The sequence below is a fragment of the Solanum verrucosum genome, unplaced genomic scaffold, assembly GCF_900185275.1.
Source record: "Solanum verrucosum unplaced genomic scaffold, falcon-dt-bn FXZP01000094.1, whole genome shotgun sequence".
In the NCBI taxonomy this organism is placed as follows: domain Eukaryota; kingdom Viridiplantae; phylum Streptophyta; class Magnoliopsida; order Solanales; family Solanaceae; genus Solanum; species Solanum verrucosum.
Genome location: NW_026019970.1, coordinates 1,017,483 through 1,033,376, shown reverse-complemented (window position 1 = coordinate 1,033,376; position 15,894 = coordinate 1,017,483). Strand labels below are relative to the sequence as shown.

General features: G+C 33.1%; 1 pseudogene; it reads right to left on the bottom strand.

Annotated features, from left to right (window-relative positions):
* LOC125817072 (wall-associated receptor kinase 2-like) overlaps positions 1–13,332 on the bottom strand; it is a 37,965-nt pseudogene extending 24,633 nt beyond the window's left edge.
* Between the last annotated feature and the right edge of the window lie 2,562 nt (positions 13,333–15,894).

The following is a 15,894-nucleotide window of genomic DNA, read 5'->3' as shown; positions in this document are numbered from 1 at the left end:
TAAATACAATATTTGGATATATTGTTACGTTCCTTATCATTACATAATGTCACACAATCATAATTTGAATAATAAATGTTGTGAACACGGCTAGCCAAGTTGTTGGGCCTGAGGCTAAACCAAAAAGAGGCCCAAGAATTAGACAACCCAATATTGATTTTGCTTGAGATGCAGGTTGAGTAGAGTTTAAATGGTTGTCATCTGCGATTTTGGAGAATTATTCATATCGTGAAGAAACTGTCGATTTCTCTCATCTCCTTTCTACGATCTAAGCTTCTCATCCTATTCTTATCTCTATCTGTACTTACTTTTTATTTCAGTATTTTCCATGGTAATTCCATAGCTTAAGTATTGTTGTTGTAATTTGGCTAAAAATGATTATATAATAATTTGAAAATTTGGTTTGTTTCATTGATGCTTTCATCTAGAGGTCTTCAATGGAGGACCAAATATCTCGAAAAATCAAAGATTCAATTAAGGTCTTGAAGGATACTTGATCAAAGGATCTCACTGAAATTAATTCAATGTTACATGAGTTGGTTGGAAAACCTCCAATGAGTGAACCTACCATGGTGGAATTTCAACAATTTTGTGGCGAGAATCAAGAGTTATGGATTTCTTAGGCTGAACGCTACTTTGAGTTCTATGAGATTACAGAAAACCACAAGTTATCTCTCGCGTTGTGCTATCTCAATGGGAAAGGTTTGCGGTGATATCAATGGTTTTTCCTGTAACACTCCAAATAATTCTAAGCTAAGATTCAAATCATTCTTCATTTCCGTATAAGATTGTATTGGGTGATTCTTAAATTGTTCTTAGGTATTAAGGTCAATTCTTTAGTGTCATAATGGATTTGGATATGAATTAAGGTCACAAGAATCCCAAGAGCACAAAGTTGAGTTGGAATCTCCTTTACCAATTAAGTTTTGAAATAAAATTCTACTTAAGTCTGATTTCTTTCACCACTAGTCTTTAATACAATTCCAGGATCAAACCTAGCAATGCATTGACAAGAACTCAACATCACATTATTTAAAAACTAGTTATTAAACTCTATAAGAAAACCTTTCATAACAACAAATCTCGCTATTATGCAATAATAACTTATTTTTCCCCATTGTTCCCTACCAAATCCTGGATATCCTGAAACGGGAGTTTCTCCACAATCATAAATCATTAAGTTCTCCTACCATTCTTACCAACGGTAAGACCATGCAGTTTTAAAATAATCCCAAGATCATACCTAGACATGTATAATACAAACATTTCCTCATGGCCATTAAATTTAAGACTGGACACATAATTCATGACACATTACACAAACATTAATTCATGACACATAACCGAGTCACGACTTTTTCTTATCCACAACATCATAGAAATACAAGTAATCACACTTCCTACATATGCAAACATTCAGGCAAGTATAATTCACACATAGACAGTTATTCAAACAATACAATAAACATCATAACAACCATTAAACATTCATCACTCATTTAATAAAGTCCATGACAACCTACTTGCATTATGGATGACCATTAACTGACAACCATGAGCAATCACAACACTTAACCATACAACAAACCCCCGGTCATCTGTCTAACTTAACAACCACCATTTCATTAAACCAACCCCATCATGACAATTAGAAACAGAGTTTAGAAACCATTAAAGAATTAAATCCGTATAAACTCAACCCAATAGTTAAAACAATTATGCAGGATAACCCTAAAGACTTAATTGTCAATAAACACTTAGTAGGCGTTTGGCCATGCGATACCATATCACGCTATGGTATCGTGAGATGGAATCAGCGTTTCGACATACGATTTTATGCTGAGTCCATCTCATGATTCCATATCATGAGAGGTGATACCATATTCTCCAAAAATCATAATATGGAATTATATGGTGATTCCATATCATGATTTGAGATATTTTAATACAATAATTGATCCATGAGTTTATATTTTGTTAAAACAACCCCACATTTATATCTACTAACCATTTGTTTCCTATGTAAATAAATTTATAATCACATCATTGCTTTTTAAAATTTATTATTCTCACCGACATAAAATTTATTATTCTCACCAACATATAGTCACTTTAACTCACACCTCACGATTGTGAAACTTTTCAACATTCACTTGAAACAATTAACCGGCATGTTAAAATAGTGGCCGAGGCAATTAGCAAGATGGCACCAACATTTATACAACCAAAAAATATGACTGGTGTACATTCCAAAATTCGACATAATACTCAATTTTGGCCTTGGTTTAAGGTAAAATTTCAATCACATTAATAAATTTATTTTATGGCCTTAATAAGTGAACATTTATATTTTATGTGTAAGTTATTAGTATTTAGTTACACAGTTCCTATCAACTTTGTTTAAAGAGATAATATTTATTTTATGACTTTGCATTGTCTTGGAAGCGCTATTTTTATTACTCTTACAAACATTATTTTTATGAAGTGCATTCTATTTAATGCTTCCAATTTATATTATGTTCACTAAACTAATATTGATGTATTTTTTTATTTGGTAGGATTGTGTTGGTGCGATTGATGGAACATATATAGAAAGGGAGGTTCCTAAAGAGGTGCAACAAGCATATCGTAATCGCAAAGGAAGAACATCACAAAATGTCTTATGTGCTTGTGATTTTGATATGAGATTTACCTTTTTTGTTGCTCGTTGGGAAGGTACTGTACATGATAGTAAAGTACTTTAGAATGCACTTGTTGAACCAACGTCACAATTTCCATTTCCGCCACATGGTAACTTTAAATTACATCCTTAGAATAAATATTATTTATTTACACAAAGTTGTCTCATTTACGTCACCTATGCTTTTAGTAATTCTTTATAAAATATTTTTTGGTAGATAATTATTATGTTGTTGATGCTGGTTTCTGAAACACAAAAGGATTTTTAGCTCCATACAAGGGACTACGCTATCATTTGCAAGATTACCGAGGAAGTGAAAGAGAGCCTCAAAATGCCAAAGAACTATTTAATTATAGGCATTCATCTCTGCGCAATGTGATTGAACGGACTTTTGGAGCTTGGAAAAATAGATTTAGAATACTGAAACAAGGCATGAACCATTATGATACTGATACACAAGTGAAAATTGTCATAGCTTGTGCAGTGTTACATAATTATTTGCAAGAATACCAAAGTAGTGATAAAATATTTATGGTCTATGAACATGAAGATATAGTTGCGGAGGATATTGACCAACAAATGGCTCAAAGTAACAATGTTGGTTCGTCTTCTCGGTCACATGATCGAGAAATGCAAGTTTAACGTGAGGAAATTGTTCGTACTATGTGGGAGGATTATATTAAAGACTAGTACACTACAATTTATGTTCATTTTTTTTTATTAAATTAAAGTTAGATGAAATTATTACTTAAGTGGAGAACAAATAACTTTGTAATAATTTATTATGCGATTTTATAATTTTTTGTTTATTTGATAACATTGAATAAACAATTGGGACTATTTTAATAGTTTTACAACTTATGGGATTTTTATGTTTATGAGAAAATATGCAACACAAAAATTACATATCGCATGTCCAAACAAACCTTCAATTACACATGTACCGATATCCACCAATGTCAGTGTGGGAATCCACACACTGGCTATTAACTAGACAAGCATACTCTTTTCGTTTCTGTGCTTGAACACAAGTAAGATTTCCGATGGTCCAATCTAGCACGATAGGGACATTGTCCTTAATCCTCTCTACAAAATCCGTATCATTTAGATCCCCGGAAATGAAAACGACTGGCCTCACCAAGGAACACATAGCCACATGGATTGAAAGACGAAACTCCTGTATGATTATTTCTGGATTCCATTGTTGTTTCGAAATATTTAATCCCCTTTCGTATTTCTAATTGACAACAACCAACTCCATCCTTACATGTTCCTTCAGTAACAGTCTGACAAGAATTATCAGTACAGAAAGAGCCAAATCATCACAACCAGCGACGGTGAATTTGTTAAGATCTGAGAAACTGTAAGGGTATGTGTCTCCTAAATCCATCAATGGAGAATCATCTAGGAGTAAAAGTGTTCCTTCGGATGAGTAACAACTCCGGCCTACATAATTACATATATGTATTTCTGAGTCAGAGATGTCGTAGACTTCACTGTCATGTATGAAGGGTGTTGTGACGTTGCATTCGATCTCAAACATGGGGTCTAAGTCACAACCTGACCCAATTCCAAATGGATATGGAACTGTTAGGTTTCCACCTTTTCTTGGACATCCTGGTTTTGTGATGTTAGCTGCTTTGGTGATTGTATTGGAGGTGTTGACACCCAATTTTGGACCTCCACAATATAAATTAATCATCGAATTTCCTAAATTCTAAATGATTTGAAATAATTGGTTTTATAAAATTCAAAATAATTTTCAAATCATTTTAAGTAGTTCTTTCATTTTTATAAATTTCAAAATAATAAATATGATAGTTTCTATTATTACGTGTCTAATTAGTATATTTTGTGAATGGTCGAAAATTGTGTCAAAAGAATTTTAGTTTTATATAAATATTTGGTTATTTAGTTTAAATTAATTAATAGCTTATATTTTAAGTTAATTAGTTTATAATTAAGTTCATTATTATATAATTATGTATAATTAGTATATATTATGAATATTGGAAAATCATCTCAAAGATTTTATTTCTTACTTAAATATTTTTATTAAATTAGTTTAGTTTAAATTATGGTTTTAGCTTTGAGTAATTTAGTTTAGCTAAATTTATTATCTTATTCAATTGAAATTAGGAAGTTCGTTAATTGATTATATTAGTTCATCTCATTTAAATTTCAGCCAAATTCTTTACATAACGTTCTTAATACACATGACTATTGTATTTATAAATATACCCATTTCTATAATCCTAATTTCAACTCTTAAAATGTCAAATTTTGGGGCCCATTTACAAATTGCAGCAGTTTTTTTTTTTTCCCTTTTATTCAATTCAAACAACACCCCACCCTTTTAATTCCCCAAACTCACAATACATATAACAACAAAACAACGTACACCAACCGGCCCCACCCCCTTTTTCCCCTTCTAATTTCAACAATAGCAGCAGGAGTCCAAAATGTCAACAACAGTTGTACGTAGCAACCCTGCTACCTCGGATTTTCTGGGATTTTGGAGAAATTTTATGCCAAACTCAGTTGCTCCCTGTTGGCCTTGAAAAGGAGCAAGAAATTTGAATTTTGAAATGAGAAATTTCACCCGATTTCCCCCTAATTTCCATCTATATATTCATCTCTTTTGATCACTAAAAAAGGGGATTTTTTTTGGGGCAAGAATTTATAGAGAAAAAAAAAAGTTTTTCTTTCCTAGTTTGAGTTCTTTGGCAATAATGATTTTACACTTAAAATTTTATATTTAGCTCTCTTGTTCTAAGTTTCCGAGAAGGTCGCCGCTCAGATTTTCTTGGTTTGCTATTCGTATTTGGCTTTTGTGGTGGAAGAATCGTTGCCCTCTAAAGCTCGTTGTCTCCGGTCGCTGCTCCGGAAGAGGTAATATTCTGTCGTTTTGTTATTTGTGTATATGATGTTTTGATTCATTTATGATATTATGCTCGTTTAATATTATAGTTTGTTTAGTTTTTTTTTTTTTTTTCTTTAGTTCATTTTAAATTGAATCAATTTTTTTATTTTTTTTGTTTTAGTTAATTTGCTAGGTGATTTGAAATTATGTAGTCAGTGCTTGTCTATTTAATTTATCTCTGTTAGCTTAAGTATTGACTAACTCAAGAAGCTCTCATTTTTGGCCCTATGTTTGTCCTACTATTCTTGAAAATGAAGTATTCAATGTTAGCCCAATCTCATGCAATATATATATATATATATATATATATATATTAAACCTCATATATTGTTTTCTTCATGTATTTGGGTTGTGGGACAACATAAATGACTATTTTCCTCCATAGTCTTTCTTGCCAGAATATAGTTTGTGGCCATAATTTATTTTTTTTATTAGTTCACCTTTAATCTTGCTTTGCCTCACTTAGTCAATGTTATATCTTCCTACTTAGTTAAGAAGCTCATTTGATTAATTGGCTTGTTTTAATCTTAATTAACTGCTGCAATTATCTTATTTATTTGGATATAAGCCCTTCGTCTTTTGTTTAGAAGTGCTTTTATTTTGCAATTATGTTTGTATCTCCTAAAGTGATTTATGTGTTTACTTCTATCTTGAATTGATTACTTGATTGCCGTTCGTTGGAATTTTATCTCTATTCTAATTCTTGGTTATTTTTTTTTGTTGCATAAAATCTGCCCAAGTCCTCACGGACTCAATCTTTGCATTTCGGATGAGCCATAAAGGCCCAAATTTCTTTTATCGAGTCAGCCCCTATATATTCGAAAGCTGTTACAGGTCCTGAAGACCCAACATGTTGCTGAAAATTAGTTCAAAAACTCGAAATGGGTTGTATACATACTGTATACAGCGTTTATACACTGATATATCGGTTCAGGACAGAAAATATGTGTCCAAAAATAAAGTTACAGGTCGGAGACGTCATAGCAGGCTGTATATAGTTGATATACGGTTCAATATACAAGAAAATGACTTAGAAACGACCTGTATACAAAAATATACGTTTGACGTATACACAAGGTCTCTAAGGGCAGACATTAAACTGAGGCCCAAATCAGTTGCAGCAGGCCCAAGAAGGGCCCAAATTCATTTCTCCTTTACTCTTAACTTATTCAATTGTGTGATTATATTTTTATTATTATTATTTAACTCTAACTTTTAAATAACTTAATTAAATTCCCCAAAAGATGAACCATATTGTTTATGTTAAGTTTATTTTTAATTAAGTTTTCCCCTTTTTTGTCAACCCTCGTACTTTTATTGAAAACTTTTACTTAATCTTCAGTTAATTAAAAAATGATTTTCATGCTTTATATGGGTTTAAATTATTGTTTCAAAAAATGAATAAAATAAATTCCAATTAATTTCTAATCACTTGTATTTCGAGTCAAATGTTTCATTTTTGGGTCCCTTTCTCTAAAAAATAAAAAAATAAAAATGCATCCTTTATTTAATTTTTTTTCTCAAAGTTAATCAAATATATTGTAAGTTATTATTTTATTTTATTTTTATGCTAAATCTTTATTTTTTCTAAAAAAGAGTCAAATATATTTTAGTCAAGTCGCAGGTCAACCGCATGTTAGCGGACACTTCGAATGCTTAAACCCTTCTCGAAGTGTAAATTGAACCCCGAACCCTCTTTGGTATTTTCAAATGATTTTTTCTGTTTAAGTCTTTGAAAATTATAAGTTTTCTTAATTTCTTTAAAAAATTAAGTGGCGACTCTTTTCTAAGTATTTTTCTCAAATTGTTTTATACTTAGAACATTTCAAAAGTGATTTTTCTAAAGGTTAGGAAAATTGCGGCACGACAGGAGGTGTTTTGGGCTGTGGCTAATCTCAAGATTAGCACACACATTGAAAAATAAAAAAGTAAAGAAATTTGCTTATGCTGCATGGTAATGGATGATATGGCATTGAGTAAAGCTTTCCTCCATACATATAAAGAAGAGTTGACTACATTCCAAAGGCAAAGACTTTGACAATGTCTAATACTTTGTTTGGATGCATGATTGTATTGTATTGTATCGTATCGTACTGTATTGTTTTAATGAATATAATATTTGGATAGATTGTTACATGCATTCTATGTCGTTACATAATGTCACACATCATAGTTTGAATGATAAACCTACGAAAAGAGTAGAGTACGGGGTAGAGCTACTATGAACATGTAGGATAAAAGATGAAATCTTGATTATTTAATAATAAATAAAAATAAAATGAGAATAACATATTATGATATGACACAATCATACCAAATCGGTTGTTACATAAAATGAGTCTGTTCATTGTTACCTAGCGATGAATTTAACGATAAGATACAATAAAATTTAAGTAACAGCCAAAACAAACATTGTATTTAAACTAACAATGAAATAAAGAGAAAGGGGACAAATGTACCCCGAACTATCGTAAACAATTTGTTGGGTATTTGCCTTGAGTTTCTTATCATAATTGAGTTTTCTTTTTCCTAAAAGGAAAACACAAAGTTTCCATATTTGGATAGTTCTTTTTTTAATGAAAAAGTTTATGACTCTATAAATAGAGGTTCTTTCCTTCTAACTTAGTGTAACATCCGACGATTTCAAATAACTATGGAGAAGCTGGAAATCGGAATTAGTCATTTTTTGAAGGAATTTTAAAAATCTGGAAATTTGGTTGTGTGGGAAAAAAAATGAGATTTTGGCCAACTTTGAGCAGTTATAACTCCTAGCTCAGGACGATTTAGGTGTAGTTCCAGTTATTTTTGGAAATCCCTTGGAGTGATCTTTCCAACGCCGCCGAGTTTGCTCGATTCCGAGTTCGTATGAGTGAGTTGTGCCCTTTGGAAGTTGGCAGGGAAATCCGTCCGAAAATTTTAAGGGTATTTTGGTCTTTTCCCTAACCAATTCGTTTGGTTATATTGTTGTGTTAGACTGATTTTTAGATCAGTTTTGTCCCATTTTAAAAGAGTAAGAGTGAGAGTGAGAGTGAGAGTTAGGGCTTTTGAGAGAAGAGGAGAAGAAAAGGAGAAAGAGAAGATCAAGCAAGGTTTCGTCAAAGATCGTCGTGGATATCGTCGGGGGTGATCCCTATTAGGTATGTGAGTTCATAGTGTTGGGGTTGGTCCTTTCCCCCACACTCCAAACTCGTTTTATTTTCAAGAAAAGATTTGGTTGTGTTGTTGAAGTTGTTGGTTGTGTTGATGATTGTATTGTTGAAGTTCTTGTTGATTTGGGACATGATTTGGTTGTGTTTTTGAGTTGAATCTCTTGTATGTTGAGGGATTTTATGATCCTTAGTGTTTGGGGTTGACACCTTTGAAGTTAGGGTGGTTTAGAGTTGGGAAAAAGAGGAAGAAAAGTAGAGTTTTCTGGGGAAAGGGGTGGAGCGTCACGCCTGCCAGCGCGCCCCAAAGGAGCTTCTGAGCTTTCTCCCTTGGGGCGCCGCACCTAGCAGTGCGCCCCAGCAGTCCCTCTGAGCTTCGAGGGCTGGCACTCCGCGCCTTGCAAAGCGCCAAGGATACCAAGTTTCCCCATTCTTTTCATACTTTCTCGTGCATGTTCCTTGGTATTGTACCTATGTTTCATAGTTGTTTCCAACAGTCCAAAGTACGTCTAAACGTCAAGAACTCATCCATAAACGTATGATCTTATACCTTGAATCCACAATCCAATTCAAGGCGAGTTAGGATCAATTCAAGGTGAAGTTAAGGGTCAAGTCTAGAAGTTAAAGAAGTAAGTCAAAGTAAGTTTTCAAAGTTGTCCAAGAGTCTTTATTGAACGTTTTAACTTCGTTTTAAGGTTCAAGTTTCAAGTTAAGTAAAGAGTATTGAGTTTCAAGTTAAGTCAACAGTTTAAAGTTGAGTTCATTTCTCAAAAGCTATTAGGGAACTAAGTATTCCCAAAGAAGTTTATAAATGTTTTTACATTTAAGTAAGAGGGGAACCATGTTTTCCAAAAGAGTCTTTGGGCTAAGTTCTGAGTAATTACCTCAACTAAAGCAAGATGTAAGACACTTATGAGCCAAAGTATTTTTGGGAGTAGTATTGAGCACCGAATTGGGGACAAAAGTTCATATTAACTCAACTCTCCATAAGAACCATGCGCCAACGTGGGACTTGACGGGTCATTCTTTTTAGATGACCACGTAAGATTAAGCTAGTGGATCCACTAAGTAAAGTAAGGTCCTATATCACGGCAAGGTATAGGATGGTCCTTGGGCAACGTGAGGTAAACCGTTGTATCATCATTAGGGCTTATAGTGGTGGTTGTCAGTTAAAGAATCTCCCACAATATATATATATATATATATATTACTTTTATATGAGCAAAGTTAAGTTGTTATTGTTTTATCATTAACGAGCTAAGTTGTTTACACTGTTATACAAGCTATTTATATATTGCATATGTCTTATTGTTGTATATATATTGAGTTCAGTTATTCATGAGTCGAACAGAGCCAAGGTAAGTGTTCTCTTGTACTCCTTTCAAGCTTGAGTTGTGGTTTAGCTTTCCAGCTTACATGCTTGTACATTCCATGTACTGATGCCAGTTGGCTTGCATCTTATTATGATGCAGACGCAGGTTCCCAGGATCAGCCTCCAGCACGCCGTTGCTCCAGCTGAGCACTTCAGAGTCTGTGGTGAGCCTCATTGCTTTCCGGAGGACTCGGTTATTTATGTTTCTTAAGTTTGGATTTATTAGGATGTTGCGGGTCTGTCCCAACATCCATCTCAGTATTATAGAGGCTTCATAGACAGTCAATCAGTTGGTTAGTTTTGAGTCTCTCATTTATGTATATATGTAAATATTCTATTTTGGGACTCAAGTTGCCTTTTTGTCCAGATTTTATCAATTAAGTTGTTGTATGTCCTTGCATTGCATTGAGTTATGTTGTTGAGTTAAGTTTCCGCTGAGTTAAGAAAGCCAGGCCAAGGGTTCGCTTGGGGGCCAACAATGGTCTTCGAGTGTCGGCCACGTTCAAGGTGTAAGCTCGGGGCGTGACACTTAGGTCTCATATCTTTGCACTTAATGAAGGTTTGAATCTTAATTATTCAGATTCAATCCATTAAGTCCATTTGTTTCTTTTTTTAAAAAGCCTCTGAATGGATCTGAAAAGATCTGAATGAATCAGATATGTAAGAGAGTCTTAAGACTTAATTAATATGCTAGAAAAAAAATCACGTTGCCTTTCTGTCTCATTGTGCGATTCGCTCTCTTACAAACTTTCTTCCTCTCTTTTCTCAACTAAACACCAATTTTTTCCTCTTGAACTGGTAAGTTTTCATAATCTTTACAAGTATTTTCTTATATTAACAATTTTTTGGGGTTGTATTGATTTTTGCCAAGAACTCTTGTTGTAATAATATTTTTGGGTGTATTGATGTTTATTAAGAATTCAAGATTTTGAGTAAAAATAAATAGTAGTCATGATTAAAAACAACAACTATATATACATATTTGAGGTCTCTTATGAAAATTTAATTTGTTTAGGCTAAAGACATTGAAGATTTCAGCTCTAACTTTCCAAATTTACATATCTGAGGTCTCCTATCAAAATTTAATTTGTCAAAATGTACATATCTGATGTCTCTTATGAAAATTTAATTTGTTTAGGTTAAAGACATTGAAGATTTCAGCTCTACCTTTCCAAATTTACATATCTGAGGTCTCTTATCAAAATTTAATTTGTCAAAATGTACATATCTGATGTATCTTATGAAAATTTATTTTGTTTAGGCCAAAAACCTTGAAGATTTCAACTTTACCCTTTCCAAATGTGTGTACAATTTGTTTTGAAGGTTGTGCTGCAACAAGAGTCGTGATTGGAGTCCAATTATACCTATATCTAGTTGGTGACAAAAATGATGGAGTTCTTAATAATTCTTCATCACAATCTTCAGTTTCGGTTGAAAGAAAAGTTTTGAGGAAGAAATTGATGAGAAGATGAGTACTGCTTTGGAGTTATTGATTAAAAAAATTACAACACCTAGCTTGAAGAATGCAAAAAAAAAAAAAAATTAGATGGACTTGGATGGGAAGAACCATTATACAGTACAACTGTTAGTATATTTTGTGAAGGTGAGAGCTACAAAACCAAGCATGATGATACTAGATGTTCACAAGTTAGAGAATTGGATTAAGGTCATTCGAAAAAAATAAATAGGAATTCTTTAATTTTTCGAATTAGCTAGAATATATGTTAGGCTTTGATGATGTGAAACCAATTTATTATTTTTAGACTAGTATCTATCATACTTATTGAACTTTTTAATATTATATTATGCCAATGAAATATATATTTTTTTGTTATATATTTCTTATAAAAAGATGTTTATGTTTACATTCTTAAATCACGTTACAATAATTTTTAAATCGATATATAATTTTTATTTGCATATCATGTAATTTTTTAATCAAAATATTATTTTTTATTAAAAAGTAAATATTTTTTGTTGAAATGAAATTTTTATAATATTTAATTGTGTTTAATTTCATATGCACATTCAAATATTGAAAACAAACAATCTTAATCATTCAGTGTTCAAATCTAGAGACCACATCTTAATATTCAGATGTGCATTCAAATCTAGACATCTAGATCTTAATGCACATCTTAATATCCAGATGCTTATTCAGATTCAAACGTCTTAATCTTAATGAAAACAAATGAGGCCTTAGTAGCATTCACAATGTAGTCCAAAGGGCTTTGAGAGTTTTGTTTAGGGGAAAATTTGTGAGACGCAAGTGATACTTTATCACTTGTGTGAACCTCTTTGTATTCCGAGTGAATTGGGTGAGGTTATTTCTCTCTATATTTTGTACTATCATATTTATATTGTGGAGTGTTCATCTCCTTTATTGATGTAGGTCGGTTGACCAAACAACGTTAAATCTTTGTGTCTTTTGGTATATTTCTCGTTTGTTTTCTTACTCATGGTCTTTCGAGGTTTGCTTTGCTAGCTTACTCATGACACCTGATTATTTTCGGATCTAACAAGTGGTATTAGAGTCAGTTTCAATGGTTGAACTAGGTTAAAAATGGGTGTTCATCTTTGTGTGTTCAGCTCTAGCTGCAACCTATTTGACAGTAATGAAGATTTTTGTTGAAGAAATAATTTTAGAGATATTCTCTGTGTCAAGACATAGATTTTGCAGAAGAGATCCAATCTGTTGAAGATTATGTGATAAAGGTGGATTAAATTTATTTTGTCAGAAATTCAGGCCAAGGGGGAGATTTGTTAGGTATACACTTACAAAAGTTTTTGAAGTACCAGAGAAGGTGTTCCACGGACTATAAAGTTAGGGAAATGGTCATGATGAAGTTTAATCCAAGACAATTCAAGGCAGTACTATGATCGATGCATGCTCATTTGGGAGTAAAAGTGTTCCTTCGGATGAGTAACGATTCCGGCCTACAGAATTATATATGCGCATTTCTGAGTCAGAGATGTGGTAGACTTGAAAGTTACCTATGAAGGGTGTTATGACGTTGCATTCGATCTCAAACACGGGGTCTAAGGCACAACCTGATCCAATTCCAAATGGATATGGAACTGTTAGGTTGCCACACTGTTTTGGACATCCTAGTTTTGTGATGTTAGCAGCTCTGGTGATTGTTGTGGTTGTGTTGGAAGGAGAATTACTAATGATTTGGGCGGTGGCTAATCTCAAGATTAGCGCACACATTGAAAAGGGAAAACGTAAAGAAATTTGCTTAGGCTGCATGATTTTGGAGGATATGTAATTGAGTAAAACTTTTTCATACATATAAAGGAAAGTTAATTGGAAAGACTTGAGAAGAGGGAATACATTCTAAAGGCAAAGACTTTGACAATGTATAACACTTAGTTTGGATGGTTGTTACCTATTGTTTCATAGTGTACTGTATTGTATTATATTATATTGATTGTATTATACCATATTATTTTAATAAATACAATATTTGGATATATTGTTACGTTCTTTGTCGTTACATAATGTCACACATCCATAATTTGAATGATAAATATTGTGAACACGGCTAGCCAAGTTATTGGGCCTGAGGCTAAACCACAAAGAGGCCCAAGAATTAGACAATCCAATATTGATTTTGCTTGGGATCCAGGTTGAGTAGAGTTAAATGGTTGTCATTTGCGATTTTGGAGAATTCTTCATATCGTGAAGAAACTGTCGGTTTCTCTCATCTTCTTTCTATGATCTAAGCTTCTCATCCTATTCTTATCTCTATATGTACTTACTTTTTATTTCAGTATTTCCCATTGTAATTTCATAGCTTAAGTGTTGTCGTTGTAATTTGGCTATAAATAATTATATAATAATTTGAGTATTGTGTTGAGAATTTGGTTTGTTTCATTGGTGCTTTCATCCAGAGGTCTTCAATGGAGGACCAAATATCTCGAACAATAAAGATTCAATTAGGGTCTTAAAGGATACTTGATCGAAGGATCTCGCTGAAATTCATTCAATGTTACACAAGTTGGTTGGAAAACTTCCAACGAGTGAACCTACCATGGTGGAATTTCAACGATTTTGTGGCGAGAATCAAGAGTTATGGATTTCTCAGGCTGAACACTATATGAGATTACTAAAAACCATAAGTTATCTCTCGCGTTGTGCTATCTTGATGGGAAAGCTTTGCGGTGATATCAATGTTTTTTCCTGTAACACTCCAAATAATTCTAAGTTAAGATCCGAATCATTCTTCATTTGTGTATAAGGTTGTATCGGCTGATTCTTAAATTGTTCTTAGGTATTAAGGTCAATTCTTTAGTGTGATAATGGATTTGGATATGAATTAAGGTCACAACAATCCTGTAGAGCATAAAGTTGAGTTGAAATCTTCCTTACCGATTAAGTTTTGATATAAAATTCTACTTAGGTCTGATTTCTTTCACCACTAGTCTTCAATATAATTCTAGGATCAAACCTAGCAATGCATAACAAGAACTCAACATCACATTATTTAAAATCTAGTTTTAAAACACTAGAAGAAAACATTTCATAACGACAAATCTCGCTATTATGCAACAATAACTTCTTTTGCCCTACAGTTTCCTACCAAAACCCGAATATCCTTGAACGGGAGTTTCTCCACAATCATAAATCATTAAGTTCTCCTACCATTCTTACCAACGGTAAGACCATGCAGTTTTAAAACAATCCCAAGATCATACCTAGACATGTATAATATAAACATAGCCTCGTGGTCATAAAATTTTAAGACTGGACACATAATTCATGACACATTACACAAATATTAATTCATGACACATAATCAAGTCAAGACTTTTTCTTATCAACAACATCATAGAAATACAAGTAATCACACTTCCTACATATGCAAACATTCAGGCAAGTATAATTCACACATAGGCAGTTATTTAAACAATGCAATAAATATCATAACAACCATTAAACATTCATCACTCATTTAATAAAGTCCATGACAATCTACTTGCATTATGGATGACCACTAACTGACCATCAATGGATTCACATAACCTCTAATGTCATATACCAATTCAAACCTTCCTGGTTCCAATCTTTCCTTGCTTATGTCCCTTCAGCCGCAACAACGATATTCAAATTACTTTGTTATGATACCGATTGAAATTCAGATATACCAATTGGGATCAACCCATATCACAAGTGATAGACCGCACGAAAAGAGTAAAAAAGTGAGACAGATTCCTAGAATGCTTCATAGCTGCTTAAAGATTTAATGTGGACGTCAACACACCAATCCTCAAGAATCTATTTGACATTAACTCTTGTATTGGGAGACCGATAACCTAGGCTTTGATACCAAATTTGTCATAATCCAACCCATCGGGTCGTACCAACACTTACTCTACCATTATCACACTCGACCCTTGTTTCCACTCTAAGGCTTTACAAGCCTACCTTTTATCTCACCCTAAAGCCTACCTAATATGTCACCCTAAGGCTTTCCGGGCCTACTTGTGATGTCACTTTAATATCAGATCATAACCTAACCCTGCAATCACATAGAGATTCTTGAATACAACTCCACCACTAATGTCAAAATGTAGTCTAACCCTTTTATATATCACCTTAAGATTCCTGAATAAAATTCCACCCTTAATTTGATTAACCAACCTACTATCTTAGCCCTTTATGAAAAAATACATGAAACTGGTGCCTTAGGCCAACTCGATCATCTTAACTTAATGCCCTTATCATATAAATTCTAAAAACACTAGACAACCATGAGCCATCACAACACTT